Source organism: Pituophis catenifer, unplaced genomic scaffold (genome assembly GCF_029215685.1).
Source record: "Pituophis catenifer annectens isolate HBS135680 unplaced genomic scaffold, rPitCat1.0.hap2 SCAF_3, whole genome shotgun sequence".
Classification (NCBI taxonomy): Eukaryota; Metazoa; Chordata; class Lepidosauria; order Squamata; family Colubridae; genus Pituophis; species Pituophis catenifer.
Window position 1 is genome coordinate 128,217,224 of NW_027256883.1, and position 16,927 is coordinate 128,234,150.

A 16,927-nucleotide genomic window follows, 5' to 3' on the forward strand; every position below is an offset into this window, starting at 1 on the left:
TTTGGGGGAAAAAGATGCGTCTTATACTCCGAAAAATATGGTAATAGATCCAGTTTCCTAATTGTAGCTAAATCTTGTCGCCTTGCAGGGAGATGGGCGGCAAACAAATTTAATAAATAAAATAAACAAACATGGTCCTTTAAATCCTCTAGAACAGGGGTGTCAAACTCGTGATGACACGTTGTCACATGACATATTGCAACTTTTTCCCCCTTCGCTAAACCGGGGGTGGGCGTGGCCAGCGTGTGACACATCCTGCCCCCTGGGCCATGAGTTTGACCCCCTTGCTCTAGAACAAAGGAAAAAAAATTCAAACATTTTTAACCAAGCTCACATTTTATTCTAGGCTGCATCATAATGAGGTGGAATATAGCCTTCCAATAGTGTATCAAGTAATCACTCTGTATATATTTGAAATGCGTGTAATGCTGAGATTTTCCACTTTGGAGACTGATTTTTATTAATATTGATCTGTGTATTTATCCTTGTTGGGAGTAATTGCATGAGTTGCTTATAATATAATACAATTGATTTTATTTTTCTGTCCTCCACCAAAGCCCTAGATTTGGCACCTGAGGACACTATAGTCATTTAGTGGAGACCTTTAGGGAGTCTGAGGGTGGGGGAGCAAGAAAAGGGAATCGCCCCTTTCTCCACATAAACGAATAGAAGCCAGTCTTAGTAAGAGGGGTTGCTTGAAAACAACTGAAAGAGATCTGTCATAGCAATAGATATGCTACGAGTATTTACTGAGCTTGATGTATATTTAGCGATGAATTGTTTGTGATATCCAGTTCAGGTTAATTATTTCCCTTGTTGTGTATTTACTTAAATAATTTAACATAAATTATTTATGTGTGTTCTGAATGAACATTTTGAATGTGGAAAAGAAAATCATGAAAAGTGAAATTTTTTGCTAGGCTTTGGCACCAGCAAAAAGGTTCAGCGTAGACCCTACAATTGTGTGAAAGTAATACAATTGACTTGAATACATTTCAAAGTGGGATGATTTGAGGTAAGGCCAGATGAAAAGATTCTTCCCCATCCTCCCTTCTTGACAATGTGTTTTCCTGTTGTCCTTGGGAGGGGAAATACAGGTAGTTCTTGACCTACAGCCATTTGTTTAATGGCTGATCAAGATTCTGACAGTGCTGAAAAAAATTACTTTCAGCCAGTGCTCACACTTATGACCATCACAGCATTCCCATGGCCACATGATTAAAATCCAGGCACTTGTCAACCTGAGCATATTTATGATTGTTGCAATGTCACAGAATCACGTGATCATCATTTGCAATTTTCTCAGGGATCTTTTGACAAGCAAAGTCAAGCTGAATTTACTTAATGATTACAGCAGAAAAGGTAATAAAATTGGCTGTTACTCAATGACCCCATCACTTAGCAACAGAAAGTGTGGTCATAATTGCGGTCTTAAGTCAAGGACTACTTCTACATCACTTGGAAAGTGATTGTTGTTTTTCAGCTTTACTCTTGGCAAAGCAAGAGTAGTAGAGGCTCATTTTTCTGTGACTGCTGTTGCTTTGTAATAGAGCTGAGGAGCAGGGAAAAAAAAGGAAAGGAGTTATTTTTTTTTCCCTGCTGCCTTCCTCCCTCCTCCCACCAACCACCTTCCCTGTTTTTCTTCCAGTTAACTACCATTGGAAGTAAACATATTGCATCACTTTTCTTTTATTTAAATAATTGGATACAATGCACAGGTCATGCTTTGTAAAAGACGAAATCTGTCAAAAGTAAGATTAATAGCTAAAAGTCTTTGATTTTAGCGTTGGTTTTCCTTTTTAAAAAGAAAAGTGCCTATCATTTTCTTTGTTTGAGGCAGAGCTAGCTAAAATGTGATGTTCTGGTAGTACCTCTGAGGATAAAGATTGATCAATCTACTTCTCAGATTGATAGCTACTAGGGGTTCTGGCAAGCAAAATCTTGCCAATTGGGAATAGATAGAAGAAATTGTTTTGCTAATTTCTCTATTGTTTGGTGAGTAATTGTTATGAATTCAGCAGATATTATACAGTTTGGCAGTACGTGCCTCAAAAATGATTTAGAGGAAATGCTTCAGACCTTGCATGAATATTGTATGTCTGCAATTCATTAAAGCAGCCCAGCCCTTTTAAGACTCACACAGAAGGTTTAAAAAAATGGGCTGCTTTAACAAATACCAGAGAGATATTGTGTTTGTACAAGAAGAACTTTTTCGAAATCATTTTTGAAACATGCACTGTCCAACTATAGATCAGTAGCTTGTCATAAACCCTGCCAATTATGACAAGATAGGTACAGTAGTGCTTTTTGCCAGGTACAAAAAAATTGATTTTTGTAGTGGGGAAAGAACCTACCATGCAGACATATACACATCTTTTGTGATTATTTGGGTAATGAATGTTTATATATTGCAGATGTTTGAAACAATTACAGAATCGTGACTTATAGGCAGGATTGTACATTAATGTATTGAAACAGAAATGGAAGGATATAGGAAAAAGATTGTGAAATAGAAATAATTTATTGGGCAAGTGAGGATTAGGTGGAAGAATCAAGGAAGGGCTAAATCTATAAAACATATCTACTTCACCAAAGCTCTTCACAATATTTTGATAAAATAAAGCTAACAAAGAGCAGAGAATCAAAGCAAATTTCAAGTTGTCCTTGACTTATGACTGTAATTTGGCCAGAGTTATGCTCATACTTTATGCTATTTGTTAAGCAGTTCATCATAGGACTGTGCCCAATTTTATACTTTTTTTTTGCAGTAGTTAAGTGAATGCTACGATTGTAAAGCAATCACTGCACTTGGTAAGTGAACTCATTGTTTACGATGGGTGTTTCTTGCTGGAAACCAGAAATAAATTTTGTTCCCAGCCCCCCCCCCCAAATAACATGGTCATGTGACTACAGTATGTGCAGATGGCTGTAAATATGACCCCATTGCCGACACCCAAAATGCGATCACGTGATCATGGGGGGGATGGCTGGCTGTCGAAACTTCAAATCTGGGTGCTAAGTACCTTTTGGGGGAGGTCTGTCATAATTTCAAATAGTTGCTAAGTGATCAGTCGTAAGTTGAGGACTACCTGTAGTATTATAAAGGATTCAGCTTTTCTCCCTGGAAAGACAGTGTTTGAAACCCCCAACTAAAATGCCTCTTGTATTTAGAAGGGAAGCCTCTCGGTCACTTTCCTCTCCTTCTTCCTTCTTTATCTCCATCTTTATGTTTCCCATGTAAGAAAAAGAAGAAACAAAGTAATTTTGATTTTGCATACCTCACTGACACAAATCACTGTTAAAAGTTATGGAAGGATTCAGATTTGTTGGTTGGTTGTAGTGAAACTTTGCATCAGCTTGAAGAAATCTGTCTGAAGTATCATGATCCAGTCCTAGATTCAAGCAAAACTTCTATTGTCCCTCTTTCTTTAATCCAATATGTAACAAATATTAATTAATAAACAAACAAACAATGGCTAAGAAGGAGAAGGCACTGTGAAAATGTAGCTAATATCTCCAAATTTGATACCTCATTAGAGTAGTGCCAATCTTTCATGTTAGATTATATAACATTGAATTACCATATTCTTTTGAAATGGAGTAAAATGCTATTGGTGGAAATCTTGGATAGAAGGTAATCTCTAGTGATTTTTTTTCCCGGTGATAGCTACCCTATTTTCTCTAGTTCAAAATGGCCTGTGTTTTCTCATTTCCCCCCGAAACTTGCATTGGCTAAAGGGCCATGTCTGATTTTGTTTGGCACTCATTCCAAAAATGGCAAGATAGAGTCCTTTTTGAGTGAAGGATTCAAGAGTTTTGAAAAGTTAAATTTTGCCCTTGGCATACCCTCAAAAGGAACAAAAGGACCCAGACTCTGGAAGTCCTCAATGCATGTGCATAGGCCATATGCAGTTCCATTTTGCAATCCTGTCAAGGTGTTTGAACTTAGAAATAGTGACTAGCCCAAAGACATCAATTTGTTTGGGGACTGATGACCTGAATCTTCTTTATTGAAGTCTAACATCTTACTTGCAAGACACATCTCTCTGTTTCCCAGAAGAACCTTCTTCCACTGACATTTAATCATAATGCATAATTAACACATGCTAAAACCAAACAAAAGCTAACCCTGATTAATTTACCTTGGTTGTGGTCCATGAAATTTGGAGGACCCAATGGCTTAATTCTGCCACCCACTTCGCACTAGCTTAAATGAATGAGAAGGATTGAGATATATTTTCCTTATTCCTGATAATGCAGACAGATGGTTACTATCTATACTGTAAAAAAAATTCTTTGAAAATATTAAATGCTGTTCCTGTTATGATAAAGCTTTTGAAAACTCAAAACACACATAAACAAATGCTAGGAGAAAGTGGTGCAATTATTGTTAATTAGTAATCAAGTATACAAAAGGAGATGAGCAACATTTTCTCCAATTCATAAAAAGAAGACAATAAGCAACTAAATTTGCTTATATTTCCTTAAAACCATATTGTTAGATTTGAGACTGCAATACATGCCCCATCTTTTCTTCATATGAAATAAACTTAGCATGATTTCTAATTGCTTGATCCGAAGTGAGCATTAACACAATGCACTACCCAGTTACAAAGGAGTACTTTGATTTATGATTATTTAGCTCAACGATCTTCATCTTAAATCAGCCTCAACCAAAGCACTTCATTTAACTGTGTTATTTATTAAGCTGAATGTTTCTGTCATCAAACATTCTAATCAGCCAGCTATTCAGACAGATTTCAAAGACGGATGCTGCTCTGTCTTCGGAAAGTTGTCCGTCTACAGTTGTTTCAGATTCTTACTTAACTTTGTGAGATCAAGGAAATTGTGCATTTGCAGACACTGATGCTGCATTAGAAGCATTAAGCTTCTAATGCTTCTGTCCATGGTGCTGACTGGGTATTGTGGGGTTAATTCTCTGTTGAAATCTTGTTTCAGTCGTGTTCAAATCCTGGTGATTTCATAGACATGGCCATTTCATTTTTTTCTGGAACACTAAGGAAATGATTTGCACTGACACATTCTAGAACAGTGATGGTGAACCTTTTTGCCATTGCATGCCAGGAGTGGTGGGAAGGTCGCGTATGCACCCTGCCCCCACGCATGCGTGTGCGACCCCCCCCCCCGCTCCCCCTCCCCTCCGCTCCTGGCACGCAATGGCCTGTTTTTCTCTCTCTCCAAGCTCCAGAGCCTTTCTAGGAGCTTGGGGAGGGTGAAAACAGCCTTCCCCACCCCTGGAGGCCCTCTGGAGGCAGGAAATGGGCTGTTTGCCAACTTCTGGTTGGACTGGAAGTTGACAAACGGCGCATTTCCTGCCTCCAGAGCGCCTCTGGGGGGAAAGCCATTTTTTCCCCTCTCCAAGCTCCTGGAAAGGCTCTGGAGCCTGAGGAGAGAGAAAAATGGGCCTTCCCCCTACCCCCAAGGCCCTCCGGAGGCAGGAAACAGCCTGTTTCCTTACTTCCAGTGGGCCCAGAAGGCCCGAACATTAGCTGGCTGGCATGCGCATGTGCGCCGGAGCTGAGCTCGCATGCCCTCTGATATGGCTACATGTGCCACCTGTGGCACGCGTACCATAGGTTCGCCATTACAGTTCTAGAATCTTTTTTTTATCACTCTAGATACAACCATTGGATTTTTCTGGTGGACACACATTCAAAATATTAAGCAGATCTGACCAATAATGGCTATCTTCAGGACTTTATATGTGTAGAATTACCAAGGTTATTTGATGTGGTTGCTCTCAACGTCCTCTCTATCTCCCCTGAAGCACTGAAGTATCTTTATCTCTTTTCTAAGCCTACTTCCTGGCTCTGTGAGGGGCCTAGAAGCATTCTTAAAAAGAAAGGTGGTGTTAGAGTTACTTTACCTTGCTAGTTTGTCTATTTTTTAAAATTCCCTTATTATGAATCTTTTTAAAAGATGAGGCACAATGCCTCGGTCTCTGCACCAAGATTGTATTTCTATTCTTTGTTCATATTTTCTCAATTAATAAAGCTAATTAAGTGGGAACTATGCAGAAAGATGAAATAATTTAGGATGTGCTCAGAAGGGACAGGTCATGCAATATAGCCTCATTCACATTCAAATTTAAGATCACCCATGAATTTGGCAGTAGATTTACTGAAAATGGATAGCAAATTGTATGAATTAGCAGTGGGTATTGGCTTCAGGGACTTTAAAAAGGGGTATAAAAGAAGAACATGGAGCTATTTCAATTAAACCACTGACTATTGGCTTGCCGGAATTTCAGGCAGACTATGTCCTGTCCTGTCTGCAGATATTGGAAACTGAACCTGGGATCTGTTGTAGGCAGAATAATACTTTACCACTGAAGGACGGCTAATAATTGGAATTGTTTAGTTGCCTTTTGGAACAGATCAACAGCCCTTCTAGCACTCTTAAACATTTAAGGTCCACAAATTCTCAAACCATAGTTACCAGCTGATCATGGTTGTACATTCTGGGATATTTTTCAAAATTCAATTCAGTATTATTACATGATTGGTAAAGGAGGATGTTTTGTCTCTTTTTTCCTATTATTCTTATAAGATGTTAATATGAATGACATTTCATAATTTGTATATAAAGGCTTAACTGGTATATTAATGCAAATCAGAACTTTTTTCATTAAGTGGGTAGTCATTTGTAAATGCACTATATCAGAGTCTTGATTAAAGAGATGAAAAAGCAAATAAATTAGAGTTTATTTGCTGAACACAACACAAAAATGATGCTGTTTTCTTATTGTAATTTAAATGTACCATCAGATATTTTGCAAAAAAGGGAACATAGTGTTAAATTGAAATCTGTGAGAAATACAGTGGTTTGAGGATATAAAGCTGACCAAAGAATATCGGATATAAAGAATTCCCTTTGAACTGAATGGCATTTCTTAAAGTAAAAAGATAAGAAAATTTTGCTCAATTCAGCCAACTAAAGACATAAGGAGAGATTTTAATTTATTTAACTATTATAGTTAATACATATGTCCATCCAACTTAAGCATCCTACAAGCGGCTCACAGCTGAAGAAATACAGAAATCAGGTTCCATTAACAGTTTTGCATCCGAGTTCTAACAGTTCTAACTTCTGAGAGAAAAAGTATGTTTTCACAGCCTTCCAAAAGAGTCAAAGCCATCTGGATCTTAGAAGGGAGACAGTGGCATCTTGCAAGTACCACAACAGACAAGACACATCTCCTATTTTCCACAAGATGGCATTGTTTCATAAAAGAGACCCAGAGCATAGCAAGGACCCGGGCATAGCTTTCCATTTGAATGTAAATAGTGTCTTATTTAACTCCCATCCCCTTTTAATGTTGTTAATATCTAACAAGTTAGATAATTAAATGCCTTACTAGTCAAAAGGCATCAGCTGCAATCCTAAACTCACTCTTCATTTAGGAGCGGGTTGATATAATACAATTTTGTGCCCAGTCTTAATGATGCACATAAATTTGGGGTAAAGTTTCATCCATAAATCACAATTATACATATCAAGTTATTTTAAAAAGGAGTCATTACCAGTTAAATTATTCATTCAGTGCTTAGATCTCAGTATTTTCAATATAATTGTAATAAAAATATAAGCTCACATTTTCTCCTACTCTGCCTGGAGAAGCTTGCTGTCCCTCAAGCCTGAATCACAGTTCTGTTAGGGGGCTGTTTTTTTCCCCCCGTGTGCATGTAAAATTTGATATGGTTTCTTCTACTCTACCAGATTTTCCAGGCAGAATAGAAAAATGTAATTTTTTTGGAGCTTAGCTGCAATGTGTATGACAATTCAGCTACCAAGTCTCATAAACTGGACCAAACCAGCCAAATAATTCTTGTGTTTATGATACAATCTATTGTTGTACAAGTTTCTGTCATTTCAGTCCATCCATTTATTCCATCTAGCTGGGCTGGCTTGATCCCGTCCTCTCAGTTTTAATTGATTCGGTTTTAATTTGGGTTGTTTTAAATTATTTGGGCCACAATTATTTAATTGTTTTTAAATTGTTTTTTAAATTTTGTATACAATGTTTTATTTTGGCTGTGCACCGCCCTGAGTCCTGCGGGAAAAGGGCGGTATAGAAATAAAATTAATAATAATAATAATAATAATAATAATAATAATAATAATAATAATAATAATAATAATAATAATAATAATAATTGCATAATATAAACTGGGACAGACTTAGTGACCTAGTAAACATGATTTTTTTAAAAAAAAAACTCTTCTAACAAAGGATATGTCAATCTTAGACATTCATATGTCAAAAGACATTCATATGTCTTTTGAAAGACTACCTTTGTTCTTCAGATATATGGAGATCCTTGCTAAGCATTCAGAAACAATAGGAGTTGATTTTTGTATAAAAAAAAAGTGTGAAGTTTTCAATATGGAAATCTTTGCATTTAAAGCATTTTCTAAATTTTTTCACATGTCTGCACAGAGCCACGCTGCTGTGAATAATAGTAGACATCTGAGACTTGGAAACATAATCATATTATTTGTTTTATTATCAGAAGCTTGAAGTGCTGATATTGATATTTTTCTACTTCAGAAACTCATACTGTAGCTATTAGAAAATTAATTTGTATTTCCTAATTTGCTCTGTGCTCCTGAGATGCTAATCATACAGTATAATGTCAAAGAAGCTGAAGCATAAAAAAATAAAAATAATAAATTGCTGGGTGATCCCAAATCTTAGACTGCAGTTCTAAAAAAGCACTTTCCTTTGGATGCAATGGAAGCCAATTATTTTAGCATTTAGGGGGGAGGGGGAGGAAAGGGGTGCAGGCAACGCTGACCCAAATTTGAAATGCACCTTTGCTCAGTGATTTGGAAAGTTACCTAATTCAGCCTGCATTACTTTGCTAACTGCTTAATTCATTGTGATACTGAAATCAAGTCTTCGGTTTGGAAATCCAGAGCTTCATGCCATCCTATTGATTATCCTTGAAAAATGGAACAGTGATAGCTTGTCTGCCTTGACAACTTGATTGAATTCAGAGGCACAGTTGTCTCATCTGTAATTATGAAATCTGCATTCAGAACAAATGGGACCTAAGCCAAAGTATTAATTATAATACTATTTTGGGTATATTGTATAGGATAGATGAGCAATAGTTCTAATAAGGAATTTTCCTATCCCAATTTTTGGGAGGATGTGGGTGGGAAGATATCAATTCCACCAATTCAGAAACAGTTTATATTACAAAAATAAAGACTAAACCTGCAAAATTAAATGGAATATGTATCTTTTTAGCTGTACCAAATAAATTTCTGGCTGAAAAACTAGCGAGAATGGCAAAAATATACATTTTTCTTCTCTTCCCACTATAACATTTTTATTTATATTTGTGTCAAGGTGCACATCTGGGAATATATTTTCTGTATCTCCCCATCAGCCTCCAAATCTCCCTCAAATGTTTGTGAAATGTTAGATTTATTTCAAAGTAGGATCTTCATATCAGATAGATCTCTCCCAGTTCAAGTTGGACTCATAAATTTATCCGAATGCCTCTTTCTATTAATGGCTTACCTTTTGGAGTAGCTTGTTTGGTCTTTCACTATAAACTAATAAGAAATATGAAGGTGCTAAATTACAGAAAAGTAGTTTCTAAAGTAAGTCTGACTTTTCTGTTAGTATCAGTCATATTTCATGAATAATTCATACAAAGTCAACTCTCATTTTTCGTATTAATATATATCATGGGTTTATCTAAACAAGTTACCTGATAAATCTGGATTTTTTAAGGGGCTAAAATAGGAGCCATACGTGGGTTCATTGGGAGATATAGGGGAAGAAATTTGGAGTATAAATGTTATTACGGTATATAAATTGTGAAGGGAGGGGAGTGTCTTTTTCAATGTTAAGATTCTCTATCACTTTATTTGTTATTGCAGACCTTAAAGAAAGAGGTGATAATTTGCATTTAAATTATTAAACAATTTTGAAATGAAATAAGTAGCATTTTCTGATTACGTGGCTACTAAAAATCGTTCTTCAGTATTTCCTTTTGCAATTAAGAGGGTCCTCAGTATGTGTTTTGAACTTAAGTCGCAGTCCTTATCACTAGATTTATTTTCTTAATGGACCGTGTATGTATCCTATTCCATATACAGATTGTGCAGTTGAAGATATTTTGTTTGGCTTTGCAAAAATGTAACTAGAGACATTCCAATTACGCAACTTATTTCCACAATGGTACCCAAGTGGCTTCTCAACAATTGCTGTCTGCTGTTCCTTCAAAGGATTACAGTGAAGATAGTGCTATAATTTTAGAATTCTCTTTAGAGATTTTTCTGCAGATTTTAAATGGCCTCTCAAGATTCATAGCCAAACTAATGTTCAACTGAAGATATTTTTGCGTACGTGTTTTCTGTTTGGTACAGAAACTGCTGCTGTACATAAATAAGTATATGCATATATCAGATCATCATAAAACCTATCTTGCTTGTACTGATCCTATACAGGTAGTTCTCGATGTACGACCACAATGGAGCCCAAAATTTCTGTTGCTAAGTGAGACAGTTATTAAGTGAATTTTACCCCATTTTACGACCTTTCTTCCCACAGTTGTTAAGTGAAACACTGGAGTTGTTCGGCTAGTATCAAGGTTGTTAAGTGAATCTGGCTCCCCCCTTGACTTTGCTTGGCAGAAGGTTGCAAAAGGTGATCACATGACCTTGGGACACAACAATGGTCATAAGTATGAACCAGTTGCCAAGCATCTGAAGTTTAATCACATGATCATGGGAATGCTGCAAAGGTCGTAACTGTGAAAAACTGTTATAAGTCACTCTTTTCAGTGACGTTGTAACTTTGAACAGTCACTAAATAAACTGTTGTAAGTTGAGGATTACCTGTATTTGACTCTTGCCCAATTCTTGAGGCAGGGAATTGAAAACAGTGGCAGTCTGAACAATTTGGCCTGTCTGTTTAAGCAAGGGAAAGTAAAAGGGAACTGCTACTCCTGCAATAATAAGCTACTGTATTGGAGCTTCCCCATTTGATTTTACTTTACTGCTGAGATTTTTGATCTACACTATATAAATATTGACTTTCTTTCTGTAGGAAAAGAACAGGCAAAGCTGGTAGTCAGAGTTAAATGAGTCATCAGTCTAGAACTGTGAAGTTCCCGCAAACAACCTAAGTCCAATGCCTCTTGAATTCCATTGATCCTTATTTGGCACCAATTTAGTGTTGAACTTTAGTTGACTAGATTCTTGGATATAGGCTTGAACAATAAATCTTCTGAACTATAACTTAACATATGGTCCTGAGTCTTTGCGTCTGACACTTCCAGATTGATTGAATTTTTGCTATATTTGACAGTGAATATTATCAGAATATACCGTAATCCTCGATGTATGACTTCAAGAACCATTTGAAGTTCTGATGGACTCACACACACCTGTCAAAGGTACTTATGACCTGGTTCTGAAGTTCTGATGGCCACCCCAGATTAATATGACCATATTTCATCATTTGACAATTGGCCCACATTTACGGCTATTTGCAATGTCCCAAGGTCCCATAAATCAATATGATTTATGATGTTTTTCCAAAAATCATTTCCCTGTTTACTTCCATTTTCCATTAAAATCCCTCATAGTAAACAATGGGTTCAGTTAATGACCAGGGCATTCGCTTTTCAATTGCTACATTTGCTTAACAACTGCTACAGAAGAGGTGTTAAAATTGTGTCAGTCTCATGGGTGACCTGCTTTATGACTATCATGACTTATAATTGGCAGGCTCAATTACAATTGTAAGTCAATGACCTACCTGTAAAGAGAGTCTAGTGCTTGTTTCATTTATTTTATAAACAAATTGTCATTCAACACACAACATGACATTGTGAAAAACTAAAGCAATAATTGAAGGTGCTGGCAATAGTCTATAAAATCCTACTTATTTTAGAACTTAGATATCTGCAAAATTGTATACTTCAACTGGAATCTGCCAGACTGTCTACTGTGCTGGTAAAAAATACATACCAAGAATCGCTTATGAAGTTCAGTGGGAAACGATGTGGAGATTAGAGTTGTCTTTTAGAGCAATGACCCACAATCTTTTGGGCACCAGGGACCAGTTCCATGGAGAGAGGTTTTTCCATGGACGGGAGGGGGCATGGTTTCATATGCTACTTACATCCCACGAATGGGGCACTTGTTTGTGTGGTTTCTGGCATGTTGCTGCCTGGTGCCAGACTGTGGGCCGGGGATTGGGGACTCTTGTTTTAGAGCTCTCATCCTGTGGAACCAGTTCAGACCTAAATCTCCTAAATCACAGAGAAATGTCATTAGATATAAAATAAGCAATGTATTATAGAAATAAATTAAATATTACTGAGTTGTCCCTGGAGGAATGACTCAAACTTTCTACAGGAAGATGGGCAAGACCAACTATCAATTAAGAAAAGCATTTGGTTGTATTTATTGTGGTTTAAGGTAGTAAAACAAATGACTGAATCTATCAGGGTGATTGCTTTGTTATAGTGAGATATCATGTTTTCAATGAAATTATTCATTCTTATTCCTTTTTTTTTATATCAGTAGGACTCATATAAGCTCTGAACTCTGTACTGTATTTGGAGGTTGCCTTAATAAATTAAAGCTCAACTGCTTCACGTCCACATTTCCAAAATTTATTTGGATTTTTAAATATGGTATTACCTTTATCCCCATAATTTGCAATAAATAGGGTTTGATACCTTGTGATATTTTTGCTACCTGCAAATTATTTTTTTTTCCAAAACCTTGGCAAATATCAATTAGAGATTAAAAAGTAACCCACTACAGAAATCAAATTATTTTTTTCACCAAGAAGTAACATACCTTAACTGGCATTCAAGTGGTAACATTGATTACTTTCTTGATGTAACTATTCTTAAACAGCTTCTAAAGAATATTAAGAGTCCAATATATTTTACTTCATATAAACGTTTTACTGCTTTCTTTTCTTGCTTTCTTTTCTTTTACTTCTTTTTTGTGAAGAATCTATCAGTAGATAGGAAGGAACCTATCAGTAAATCTTTCTCCTTTACTCTCTCTTTGCTTTGATATGCCTATTGTTATATGCCTTGTGATTTGTCAGCATTAATGGCCTTTAGCATCTTAAAAATCAAACAGAATGATCCATTCAGTTCCTAATTATAGAGCTACTATCTTTTGAGATTGCAGCTTTGTCAAATGCCATCCTTTTTATTTTTAAAGAGGGATATCAGTAATAAAATCTCTACAATTTAAACTGTATAAATATTTCACAGCATTCATTTAAGATACACTTGCATTTATGTGATCCAAAGTATTTTAGATTTTGCTCCTTAACAGCCATTCTAATATAATCAACAAGTTTTAAAAATATTTTTTTCTTGGTTGAAATATTTTTCCTCATAGAATAAAAGGCAAATTGGAAAAAAAAAAGTGCAAGAAATGAGAAAGAAACATTTTGATTTGTGGTTTGGATGATTAGGAAAAAAACTTGCATAATAGAAAGGAGTGAACTTCTGTTATCATAAGGAGATAATTTTGTAATTGTACTTATAATTGCAACAAAGGAAATTGGAAACTTCTTTCTATTTCTTATGCTTCGGTTTCACTTTTGTCTTTCCTCCTTTTCCTTTTCTGCTTTTCTGCTTTTTTATTACAGTGTTTCCCCGAAAATAAGATCCTGTCTTATATTTTTTTTGAACCCCGAAATAAGTGCTTGGCCTTATTTTCGGGGAGGTCTTATTATTTTGGGGCACATGGAGCAAGATGGGGCTCCTCTTGTTGTCTTACCTGATTTCCAGCTCTGCGTTTAAATATTTTTGGGGAGGGCTTATTTTTTGGGGTAGGCTTATTTTAGCGCATGCGCACAAAAGCCCAATTGGGCTTATTATCAGGAGATGTCTTATTTTCGGGGGAACAGGGTAGCTTGTGCTGGTTTTTATGTTTTTCGTAAAACATTTGGAATTTGTTGAGTCCCCTCCTAACAGATGTCCTGTGGCCTAACATGAAAATTCTGGAACTCTATATGAGTTTTCCATTGATGGCTGTGGCATCATCCAGACATGGGTTGCTTCAGTCGGATCTGCTGTTGGCTGAGTCATAGTTTTTTGACCACGCCCCTTGCTCCTCCCTTTCAGGCTCAGTTTCGACTCAGTCGGCTTGAAACATCTCTTGCAGATTTGGCTCTCAGCCCAGGTCTGTTCGATTCCTTTAATTTCTCTAAGTTTTTTGACCTTTATTTTTTTTTTCCTTTTACTTTTTCAAGGATACCGGTCTACTAGGCTATTTAATTACTGAGCCTATTGGTTTACCCAGCCTTTTTTGGAGTGTCCTGGTCTACCAGGCTTCTTTGCTGAGAGCCAGATCTGCAAGAGATGTTTCAGGCCGACTGAGTCGAAACTGAGCCTGAAAGGGAGGAGCAAGGGACGGTTCCCTTTGCACAGCCATTTTTGCTTTTTGGTGAGATTGGAGCTCTATACCACCAATGAACCGGCTCACAGGGCTCAGAACACTGTACCACCAATTTAAACAGCAATTCCTGGAAGCAGCTCCAGGATCGCTTATTTTGGCCGCCGCTGTCCTCAGCGCCATTAAAACCGACGATCAGCTGTAGGACGGCTCTTTGAAGCACCGCGGCAATTTAAACAGCACAGTTTGCCGCTTTGCCACCGACGAGCTTTGCAGAGAGGTTTGGAGGTTTTCTCCCTGTTCCCTCATACCACCGAGTTTCTTCTGGTGGAGAGTTGCAAGGTTACTCCTTGCTCTCTCCTTGTGGCATATTTCCAGCCATCGGTTCTTGGACTCATGGCTGTGAGTGCTAGATAGTGACTGCTTATAGGGCCACCTGGACAGTCACTTTTCAGCAGAATTCTTCCTGCTTACGTGTGTGCTGGCTGACATCGGTCTTCTCTGACAAGCCGCTGCCATTTATTCCTCCATGTGGCAAAAGTGAAACTATTTTTCCAGCTGACATCTTGGTTGCAGTGAGTATAAATTCAAGATGGCGGATTGCTCTTCCCAAAGGGAGGGAGCCATCAAGGCCACAGGAAAGAAAGCAACTTGCAAAAGCAAGCACATTTCTAAAGCGGAGGAGAAGGATTTGGAAAGGAGGCACAAATCCTTAGAGAAGCAGATATCCAAAGCTGTTGCAAATGTGCCTGAAAAAGAAGTTTCTGATCTTCCCACCACTCCTTCCCTCCCTATTTCTGCAGTTAACCAGGCTTGGTCATCAGAAGGGGAGGGAGGAGTTCTTCATGAAGAACAAGGCACAATTCAAAATCCCTTTGCATGCCAATTGATTACTCCTACAACTCCTGAATCTGGGAGAATTTGCAACAACAGCTTCTGCAAGGAACTCTCCTTTTCCAGAAAGACCCCCAGAGGATCCATTTAAAAATTTACCAGAAGGATTGCAAATCCTTATTGATCAAGCCATTGCTTCTCGCATGGCCGCAGCCTTACAGAGTCACCATGCTGGCTCAATAATTTCAGAACGCTCCCCCCCTATCAGAGGTTCTCCTTCAGCCAGCCTTACTGGCTCTCATTCTCCAGAGCAAGTGAGGTGTTTGTTTTTTATGAAGAGCATCATTCTGATTTATCAGATGATGAAGGGGTGATTCCAGACACTCCTGTTTTTACAGGTTTATTTCCCCAAATAGATTCAAGTCCTTATTGCATAAGGCCCGAATCACTGCTTCATTAAAAGAGGATGATTACCTCAAGGAAGCGCAGGAAGCTCAACAGGGACAACCACAGGGCCTTTTTTCTGAGCCCCTTCCTGAACAGTGTTTTATTCCAACACCACAACTGTTCATAGATGTTGTTAAAAAGCAATGGTCCAGCCCTGCAACCCTATCATCTGTACATGGTATAGATAAAAAATATTATGCTGTACCACCTAGGTTTGCCTAGCTTTTGCAGGTTCCCCCAGTGGACAGTCCTGTAGCAGCTCTTTCCTCTTCCTCTTCATATGTGGCAGGGGATATATCTGAAGGTCTACAACTGGAGGATAAGAAATTTGACATTCTCTTTAAAAAGAATTATCAAGCTACAGCATGGGCAATTCAAGTGGCCTCCTCGGCCTCCTTTTTCAATAGAACCACTATTTTGTGGCTCCAGCAGTTACAGGCCAGGATACCCCCTAGTGAGTCTCGTCTCCATCAGGATATCAATAAGATTATTGCTGCCACTCAATTTTCAGCTGATGCTGAAATTTAAACTTTAAATTCGGCCAAATATGCATCTAGAACTCTAGCTTCTACAGTGTCAGCCTGCAGGCTGCTTTGGCTTCGCCAAAATGGCCAGCAGATTTTAAGGCCAAATGGCGTTTGGCTGCAGCTCCATATTCAGCAGAGAAACTGTTCGGTGAGTCACTTGAGCCGCTTCTCGTTGAAACATGTGACAAGCAAAAAATTCTGCCTTCAACTACCAGACATGCTGACAGAAGGTCCTCCCCATTCTACAGGAGGATGTCCTTTCGTACCTATTCCCAGGGAAGCCCCTCTCCTCAAGTTTTCCTTCAGGGGTCGAACCAACCATTGGACCATTAGTCCTTTTGGGACAGGACCAGACCCTTGCCGTAGTCTAAGCGGTCCTTCTGTGGGTCTGGCTCTTGCCAATCCCACCGTCATAAATGACTCACCGCCCACTCCTCCAATTGGAGGCTGCCTGGCCCTATTTGCGGACAGGTGGAAAAGCTCAACACAGGATCTTTGGGTCCTCTTGGTAGTAAAATTCGGCCTTCCTCTAGAATTTCTCTCCCAACCTCCAAACTGCTTCCTTCAGTGCCCTCCTTCACAAAACAAGACCAGACAACAGCTGATGGAACAAGCTGTTCAACATCTCCTTCAAATTCACGCTCTAGAGGAGCATGAAGGTCAGTGGAAACAGGGCTATTACTCCATCCTGTTCGTGGTTC